The 9,517-nt window shown below is 42.9% G+C and overlaps 1 long non-coding RNA gene across 1 annotated transcript; it reads right to left on the reverse strand.

Moving 5' to 3' along the window:
* Positions 1-4,400: 4,400 nt before the first annotated feature.
* On the reverse strand, positions 4,401-5,111 carry LOC147012427 (uncharacterized). The gene is made up of 2 exons (XR_015051610.1): positions 4,930-5,111; positions 4,401-4,848 (listed from the first exon to the last, which is right to left on the reverse strand). It is a non-coding gene; the product is annotated as an uncharacterized LOC147012427 (long non-coding RNA).
* Positions 5,112-9,517: the final 4,406 nt, after the last annotated feature.

Consider the following 9,517-nt stretch of genomic DNA (forward strand, 5'->3'; position numbering starts at 1 on the left):
AAGTCCTTCCTCAGCCCACCTGAGCTCCTGACCACATACAAAGCTTTTGTCCACAGCCTGATGGAGTACTGCTCTCCCCTCTGGGCTGGTGCTCCTGTCTCTCACCTTTCTCGGCTTCACGTTGTGGAGACCAAAGCATTTCAAATCATTGGTACCTCCAGTGATGAGGCTGAGTCTTGGGCCTCTCACTCTCTCACCGCAGGCAGGACGGTGGTCTTTCTGTCTTCTACAGTCTCCTCTCCGGTCTCACCCCCCTCTGCTCTGTCTGCGATTTGTCCCCACCATATTTCTGCAGGGTACTCAAGGTCCGCCAACAACCCCCTGATGGTAAAACTACCAAAATCACAAATCACTGCTCACCTTCACTCTTTCATTCCTCTTTTTCCCCGCCTTTGGAATAAACTCCCTCACTCTGTTCAATCCCATTCTTCCCTCCAGGCCTTCAAAACAGCCGTTCACCACTACCTCTTATCTTCCCCCATCCAAATCCTCAATCTTTTCTACCCCTGATAATTCATCCCAAACCCACCTCCTTCAAATTCCCTGCTTTCCTTCATGAAAGTCCATGTAATGTACATCTTGTATTCCCCGTGTTCCCCGCCCCATCCCTCTCCCTTCAACAGATCTCCTAACGTCTCTGCAGGCCATCTTGTCTCATGCCCCCCTTGCTGTGCGTTGTGTGTAAACTCTCATTCGAGCCTCGACAAGGTATACAAAAAAAAAGAAGAAAAAAAAGGGCTCTTTCACTATGCTTGGTGTTGGTTTCATGGTTTGGGTGGTGGGCTTGGGATCTTGGAATCCTGAGTTCAAATCCCACTCGGCTGTTGAATTAATACCAAGTGGGGTTGACTCTGCCTATCTTCCTTCTGAGGTTGGCAAAAGGAGAGCCATCTCGCTGGTATTCGGTGTCGGAGTGGTGACCCGTTCAGGATTGTGCCCGAAGGAGACTGCTTCACCAACGCTCTGCACAGAGTACGGAACCAATGTATGGACGGATGGTCCTTTCACTGGACAAAGCAAATGGAACCTTTTTCATCAATTCAGGACCCGCTCATTGGTTCACGAGTCAGTAAGTGACCACTATATGAGTTATGGGTGTTTGTCTGTCTGTCTGTCCCGAGCATAGCTCCGTGGGTTTTGATCCGATAATGATAAACATTTTGGTGGGAGGTTTATATCATGATGTTGTTGTTGTTCATCTTTCGGCTGCTCCCGTTAGGGGTCGCCACAGCGGATCATCCGTTATGATCCGCATACTGATTTGGCACAGGTTTTACGCCGGATGCCCTTCCTGACGCAACCCTGGTCGCCTCTTACGACACAGGGATCAGGATTTGGGTTTCACCATGATTCCGGGCTGCTCTACACCCTGCCCAGTGCAGAGCCCCCGTCCTCAAACGATCCTCCAACCCAAGCCTCCGAGTAGCCGGATTACAGGCACACGCCACTACGCCCGGTTGGAGGTTTATATCATGATCTAGTTGTGTTTTCCTGAGAATGGGCGTGCTGCGCCCATTATGGTCGGAGCCACGCCCAAAAAACATGTTTTTAGGAGGTAGCCGATTTCAATTTACATCTTCTCCGAGGGGTTTGTCGAATCTGGCAGTGTTTCGGTATTTGGTTAGCCCAATGGCACTTGCATAGCCCCACGGAGCTCGATTTTTCATTTTCGTCCCAAGGTCAAGGTCACAAGGTCACGAACTTAGAAAATTGCGATTTTGACATAAAAATCATACGACCGCCCAAACTTTGAGAGCTGGGATGACAATATTTTTTATGCATAATCTTGAGGTCATTCCCCACCTAAAGTCTTGAAACCATTTTGCTCTATCTCGAACACCTTGCCCGTGGCGCCCCCTTCAAGTTTGTTTTTACGCTGATTTCATCAAAGTATGGATAATCCGAGGAGTGCAAAATGCCACATAGCCTATATGACGTTATATTGTTCCTGGAATGTTCCAGAGGAAGTTTTGCACCAAAGTTCATAATCCTTGACCTTTGACCTTTTGCGTTCACAAAGGTCAAATTTTCAAAGTTGTGGGAATTGAACCGAGTTTTCGACCTTCTTCGACGAACTAACTCCAATAAGCTATAGCACGTATCCTGTTTCCTTATTTTAATGTCCACAACATTGTTTTGTGACCTTTAAAGGTTATGCAAAGGTCAAATTTTGAAAGTTGTTGAATGAAACCGGGTTTTCGACATTTTGCAGCTCATAACCTGTCACTCGTACCACATCGTGTTGATCATTTTTATAACTTGGTCAAACATTATCACATTGTCTCATCCTTGACTTCTGAAACAATCTACATCGTCAAATACCGCTCGTGAACCATTGTCGTCTTCAGACTTGTCATCATTTCCGTTTTTCCCGATTCCCGCCAGTTTGCCCTTGGTGTTCCCTCGGTCAAAAAATAAAAAAGGCGAACCGTGTACAATGTACATTGCTCGTGAACCATCGCCAACTCCAGACTTGTACTCTATATAGTCATACACCCTACAGTGTAGTTTGAGGCAATATACTGTATATAGTCATACACCCTACAGTGTAGTTTGGGGTAATATTGGTTCACGAGTCAGTAAGTGACCACTATATTCGTTATGGGTGTGTGTCTGTCTGTCTGTCCCGAGCATAGCTCCGTGGGTTTTGATCCGATCTTGATAAAATTTGGGTGTGAGGTTTGTATCATGATCTAGTTGTGTTTTCTGGAGAATGGGTGTGCTGCGCCCATTATGGGCGGAGCCACGCCCAAAAAACGTGTTTTTAGGGGGTAGCCAGTTTCAAGTTACATCTTCTCCGAGGGGGTTTGTCGAATCTGGCAGGGGTTTCGGTATTTGGTTAGCCCAATGGCACCTGCATAGCCCCACGGAGCTCGATTATTCATTTTCGTCCCAAGGTCAAGGTCACGAACTTAGAAAATGTCAAAAAAAATCAATAAATCAGGCATCGAGCTGCTAGGGTTTTCAACTGTTTCGAATGAAAGTTGGTATGCAAGAAGTGCTCTTCGAGTACTTCAACTTTCATCATTTACGTTTTTCCCGATTCCCGCCAGTTTGCCCGTGGCGTGTCCTTGAAGGTCAAAAAATGAAAAAGGTGAATCGTGTACATTGCTCGTGAACCATCGCCGTCTCCAGATGTGTCATTATTATTGTTACTCGTACGTGCGCAGCCGTACGTGCAAAAAAAAATATTTCAAACCGCGTGCCAGAAACAAACACACAGGCCGTTCCTTTGCTCTCGCGTGCCCGTACGTGCGTGGCCGTACATGCGTGACTGTACGTGCGTGGCTGTACGTGCAAACAAAAAAAAAAGAACTTTCAAACAACCAGACAAGCCGTTCCTTCACTCTCGTAAACGACAACTGGATTGGGGCATTATGTTTATTTATAAATGTGCCTAAGAAATCGGGAAATTATTCGAATACAGTAAGTCATCACTATCCGGAAGTGCTGCGTGCCCGTACGGAATGTTCACATGCATTCCACGAATTATCGCTTTCATTGAAGTAACAACTGTTATGTTACTTACACACACACACAGAGTTAATTAAAATCCAAATTAAAATCAAGTTTACCTCCCTGTCTTTGCTGGCCATGACATTCGCTGCCATTGACCTTTGCCCATTGCCACGCCTACACCACGGTAACTAAATGGTGCCCTTTCCCCATCGTCAACGCCTACGCAGCAACGTGTCTTGTCATTGGTTTGGTAAATAAATGGCCGTAACTTGGGAAGCACTTGTCCGATTAATATCAAACCTTGAAAAGGCACATCCTCAGGTCCCCAGCAATATAACTGGCAAGTTTCAATTACATCGGACCAGAGGTTGTCGAGAAACAGCGGTCACAGACACACACACACAGACACACAGACACACACACACACACACACAGACACACACACACACACACACACACATACACACACACACACAGACATACACACACAGACATACACACACAGACATACACACACACACACACATACACACACACACACAGACATACACACACACAGACATACACACACACACACACAGACACACACACACACACACACAGACATACACACACACACACAGACATACACACACACACACACACACACACACACACACATACATACATACACGTATACACACACACACACACACACACACACACACACACAGACATACACACACACACACAGACACACACACACACACCCACAGACATACACACACACACACAGACATACACACACACACACATACACACACACACACATACACACACACACACACAGACATACACACACACACACAGACATACACACACACACACATACACACACACACACACAGACATACACACACACACACACACAGACATACACACACACACACACAGACATACACACACACACACAGACATACACACACACACACACAGACATACACACACACACACAGACATACACACACACACACACAGACATACACACACACACACACACACACACACACACACACACACACACACACACACTGCTGGAATTATAGATTATCCGTCCTACCATTAACTTGAACTTGCTCACCGGCTTTGACACCGATATAAATTTTTATTACGGACCCAAGGGCATCAAAAATCCACAACTACCGAACAAACAGTTTCAAACGGATCACCTCGCCGCCATTAGAGCATTGAGATTGCATCAGATGTGGCAATAGATGTGAATTGTTGCTCCCAGCTTGCGGCTCGATGACAGAAGACGCCATTTGCATTTTCGCCTCCTCCATCCCTCCCCCGTTGAGGATTCCGTGAGGACGCGGATAACTCGGTCGTCAAGTTAAACCTCGTTTTCCCCTGAAGAAGAGTAAACATTTTTTTATCGCCTTTGTCGTTTTCGCGGCAGAGATTGAAACAAATCTCAAGCTGTTTAATTACCTCAAGTGAAATAGGATCCCGATGTGTAAAGAAAGGCGCGGATTTCATGTTTACCCGATGGCGTTTGTCGGGTGTCGTAAGTGGAACAATGTCGCCTTGACGACGTAAACCAAGGACATTGACACGAACGACGTGCGGCCTCATGTCGAACGTGGTGAAAGAATGAGTCGAGGGAATGAGTAAGGAGTGGGAATGAGTAAGGAGTGGGAATGAGTCGAGGAGTGAGAATGAGTCGGGAGTGAGAATGAGTCGAGGAGTGCGAATGAGTAAGGAGTGAGGACAGGAAGGGGGCGGAGCCAAGGTGACGCAATTACTTGGAACCCGTGTTGCGGTTTCCGATCGACGCTGGAGGTTCGAGCTGCTTCCGTCGGTACGTCGGAATGTTCACGTCAATGTCCACGTCTCACTCGGTCTGCTCGGTTCCTCGCTCGGTGTAAAACTTGATCGCCATTAAGTGTTGCCTCGACGCATCATCACTCTCCTCTACATCGTTTCTCGTGTCCGTCGCAGCGGTCTCGTCCAGGTGGACTTCATAAATTCCCTGTGTACGTCAGACGTTCCGTGCGTACATGTGTCGCGTGTCTGCGAGACGGCGACGAGGAACAACGATGGGTTTTATGAGTGATGACATTTTGTGAGAGAAAAATTAAAATTTCCTTTAACTCTCAAGTGTGAACACATCCTCACTGATTGTAGTGTAAGACATTATCACTGATTGTAGTGTGAGCACATCCTCACTGATTGTAGTGTAAGACATCATCACTGATTGTAGTGTGAACACATCCTCACTGATTATAGTGTAAGACATCATCACTGATTGTAGTATGAACACATCATCACTGATTGTAGTGTGAGCACATCCTCACTGATTGTAGTGTAAGACATCATCACTGATTGTAGTGTGAGCACATCCTCACTGATTGTAGTGTAAGACATCATCACTGATTGTAGTGTAAGACATCATCACTGATTGTAGTGTGAACACATCCTCACTGATTGTAGTGTAAGACATCATCACTGATTGTAGTGTGAACACATCCTCACTGATTGTAGTGTAAGACATCATCACTGATTGTAGTGTGAACACATCCTCACTGATTGTAGTGTAAGACATCATCACTGATTGTAGTGTGAGATCATCATCACTGATTGAAGTGTGAGCACATCCTCACTGATTGTAGTGTAAGACATCATCACTGATTGTAGTGTGAACACATCCTCACTGATTGTAGTGTAAGACATCATCACTGATTGTAGTGTGAACACATCCTCACTGATTGTAGTGTAAGACATCACTGATTGTAGTGTGAACACATCCTCACTGATTGTAGTGTAAGACATCATCACTGATTGTAGTGTAAGACATCATCACTGATTGTAGTGTGAACACATCCTCACTGATTGTAGTGTAAGACATCATCACTGATTGTAGTGTGAACACATCCTCACTGATTGTAGTGCGAGATCATCACTGATTGTAGTGTGAACACATCCTCACTGATTGTAGTGTAAGACATCATCACTGATTGTAGTGTGAACACATCCTCACTGATTGTAGTGTAAGACATCATCACTGATTGTAGTGTGAACACATCCTCACTGATTGTAGTGTAAGACATCATCACTGATTGTAGTGTAAGACATCATCACTGATTGTAGTGTGAACACATCCTCACTGATTGTAGTGTGAGATCATCACTGATTGTAGTGTAAGACATCATCACTGATTGTAGTGTGAACACATCCTCACTGATTGTAGTGTAAGACATCATCACTGATTGTAGTGTGAACACATCCTCACTGATTGTAGTGCAAGATCATCACTGATTGTAGTGTGAACACATCCTCACTGATTGTAGTGTGAGATCATCACTGATTGTAGTGCAAGACATCATCACTGATTGTAGTGTGAACACATCCTCACTGATTGTAGTGTGAGATCATCACTGATTGTAGTGTAAGACATCATCACTGATTGTAGTGTGAACACATCCTCACTGATTGTAGTGTGAGATCATCACTGTTTGTAGTGTAAGACATCATCACTGATTGTAGTGTGAACACATCCTCACTGATTGTAGTGTGAGATCATCACTGATTGTAGTGTGAGACATCATCACTGATTGTAGTGTGAACACATCCTCACTGAGTGTAGTGTGAGACATCATCACTGATTGTAGTGTGAACACATCCTCACTGATTGTAGTGTGAGATCATCACTGATTGTAGTGTGAGACATCATCACTGATTGTAGTGTGAACACATCCTCACTGAGTGTAGTGTGAGACATCATCACTGATTGTAGTGTGAACACATGATCACTGATTGTTGTGAGCACATCCTCACTGATTGTAGTGTGAGATCATCACTGATTGTAGTGTGAACACATCATCACTGATTGTAGTGTGAACACATCATCACTGATTGTAGTGTGAGCACATCCTCACTGATTGTAGTGTGAGCACATCCTCACTGATTGTAGTGTGAACACATCCTCACTGATTGTAGTGTGAGACATCATCACTGATTGTAGTGTGAGCACATCATCACTGATTGTAGTGTGAGACATCATCATTGATTGTAGAGAGAGAGACATCATCACTGATTGTAGTGTGAGACATCATCACTGAATGTAGTGTGAGCACATCAACACTGTTGTCATGTGAGCACATCATCACTGATTGTAGTGTGAGCACATCATCACTGATTGTAGTGTGAGCACATCATCACTTATTGTAGTGTGAGCATATCATCACTTATTGTAGTGTGAGACCATCATCACTTATTGTAGTGTGAGACCATCATCACTTATTGTAATGTGAGATCATCACTGATTGTAGAGAGAGAGACATCATCACTGATTGTAGTGTGAGCACATCATCACTGATTGTGGTATATGTATATCACCACTGATTGTGGTATATGTATATCACCACTGATTGTGGTATTTGTAAATGTATATCTTCACTGATTGTGGTATGTGTACATCTTCACTGATTGTGATATATGTACATCTTCGTTGATTGTGGTATGTGTACATCTTCATTGATTGTGGTGTGTGTACATCTTCATTGATTGTGGTGTGTGTACATCTTCATTGATTGTGGTGTGTGTACATCTTCACTGATTGTGGTGTGTGTACATCTTCACTGATTGTGGTGTGTGTACATCTTCACTGATTGTGGTGTGTGTACATCTTCACTGATTGTGGTGTGTGCACATCCTCACTTCCTTTTTAACCTCCACCATCTTTGAAGATGGATGGAGGTTACTGTTTTCACGCCTTTCTGTTTGTTTGTTTTTGTGTTTGTTAACAGTATTACGGAAAAACTCCAGACGGATTTCCATGAAACTTTGTGGGGGGGTTAGGTATGGTCCAAGGATCATGCCATTAAATTTTGGACTTGGTCCCCCCCCAAAAAAAAATTGTTAGAGAAAAAAAAATTTTTTTTTCATTTCTAAATGTTTTAAGTGATTTCCAACCCCCCCCCCCCAAATTTTTTTTTAACCCCCCCCCAAAAAAAGAATTTTTTTTTTGCATTTCTACATGTTTTAAGTGATTTCCAACCCCAAAAATTGTTACCCCCTCAAAAAATTGTTACCCCCCAAAAAAAATTGGAGAAAAAAATTTCTTTTTTGCATTTCTCCATATTTTAAGTGATTTCCAACCCCCCAAAAAAAATTGTTTGAGAAAAAAAAATTTTTTTTTTGCATTTTTACATGTTTTAAGTGATTTACAACCCCCCCCCCCCAAAAAAAAAAAAAATTGTTAGAGAATTTTTTTTTTTTGCATTCCTACATGTTTTGTGATTTCCAATCCCCCAAAAATTGTTACCCCCCCTAAAAAAAAATTGGAGAAAAAAATTTATTTTTTTGCATTTCTCCATATTTTAAGTGATTTCCAACCCCCCCAAAAAAAATTGTTTGAGAAAAAAAATATTTTTTGCATTTTTACGTTTTAAGTAATTTCCAACCCCTCTCAAAAAAAAAAATTGTTAGAGAAATTTTTTTTTTTACATTTCTACATGTTTTAAGTGATTTCCAACCCCCCCCAAAAGAAAATTGTTTGAGGAAAAATTTTTTTTTTGCATTTTTACGTTTTAAGTGATTTCCAACCCCCCCCCCCCTCAAAAAAAAAAAAATTACCACCCCCCAAAAACTGGAAATTTTTTTGTATTTCTACATGTTTTAAGTGATTTCCACCCCCCAAAAAAAAAAAATTGTTGGAGAAAAAAAAATTTTTGCAACTTTTTTTTTCAACAAAATTTCGATTTTTTTTTTTTTATTTTTTTTTTGCATTTTCCATGTTTTAAGTGATTTCCAACCCACACCACACACCCCCCCCCCCAAAAATGTTGGAGAAAAGAACTATAACTCTGTCAGCACTGTTGACATCATATTTAATGAATAAGATATAAGGTTCACTTGAGTGACCCAGCAGTATTGGCGGCGGAGGTTTTGCACTCTCCCGAGTGCTCCCCCTCTAGTTAACCGCTGTAGTTGTTTGTGGGGCGAAACCCAAACCGAAGATGCCATTCATCACTGATCGTGATCCATTTGTTTGATTTGAATAATTTTACACAAACAC

Source organism: Eptatretus burgeri, chromosome 15 (genome assembly GCF_056783735.1).
Source record: "Eptatretus burgeri isolate ZD-2024b chromosome 15, Ebu_testis_v1, whole genome shotgun sequence".
Lineage (NCBI taxonomy): Eukaryota > Metazoa > Chordata > Myxini > Myxiniformes > Myxinidae > Eptatretus > Eptatretus burgeri.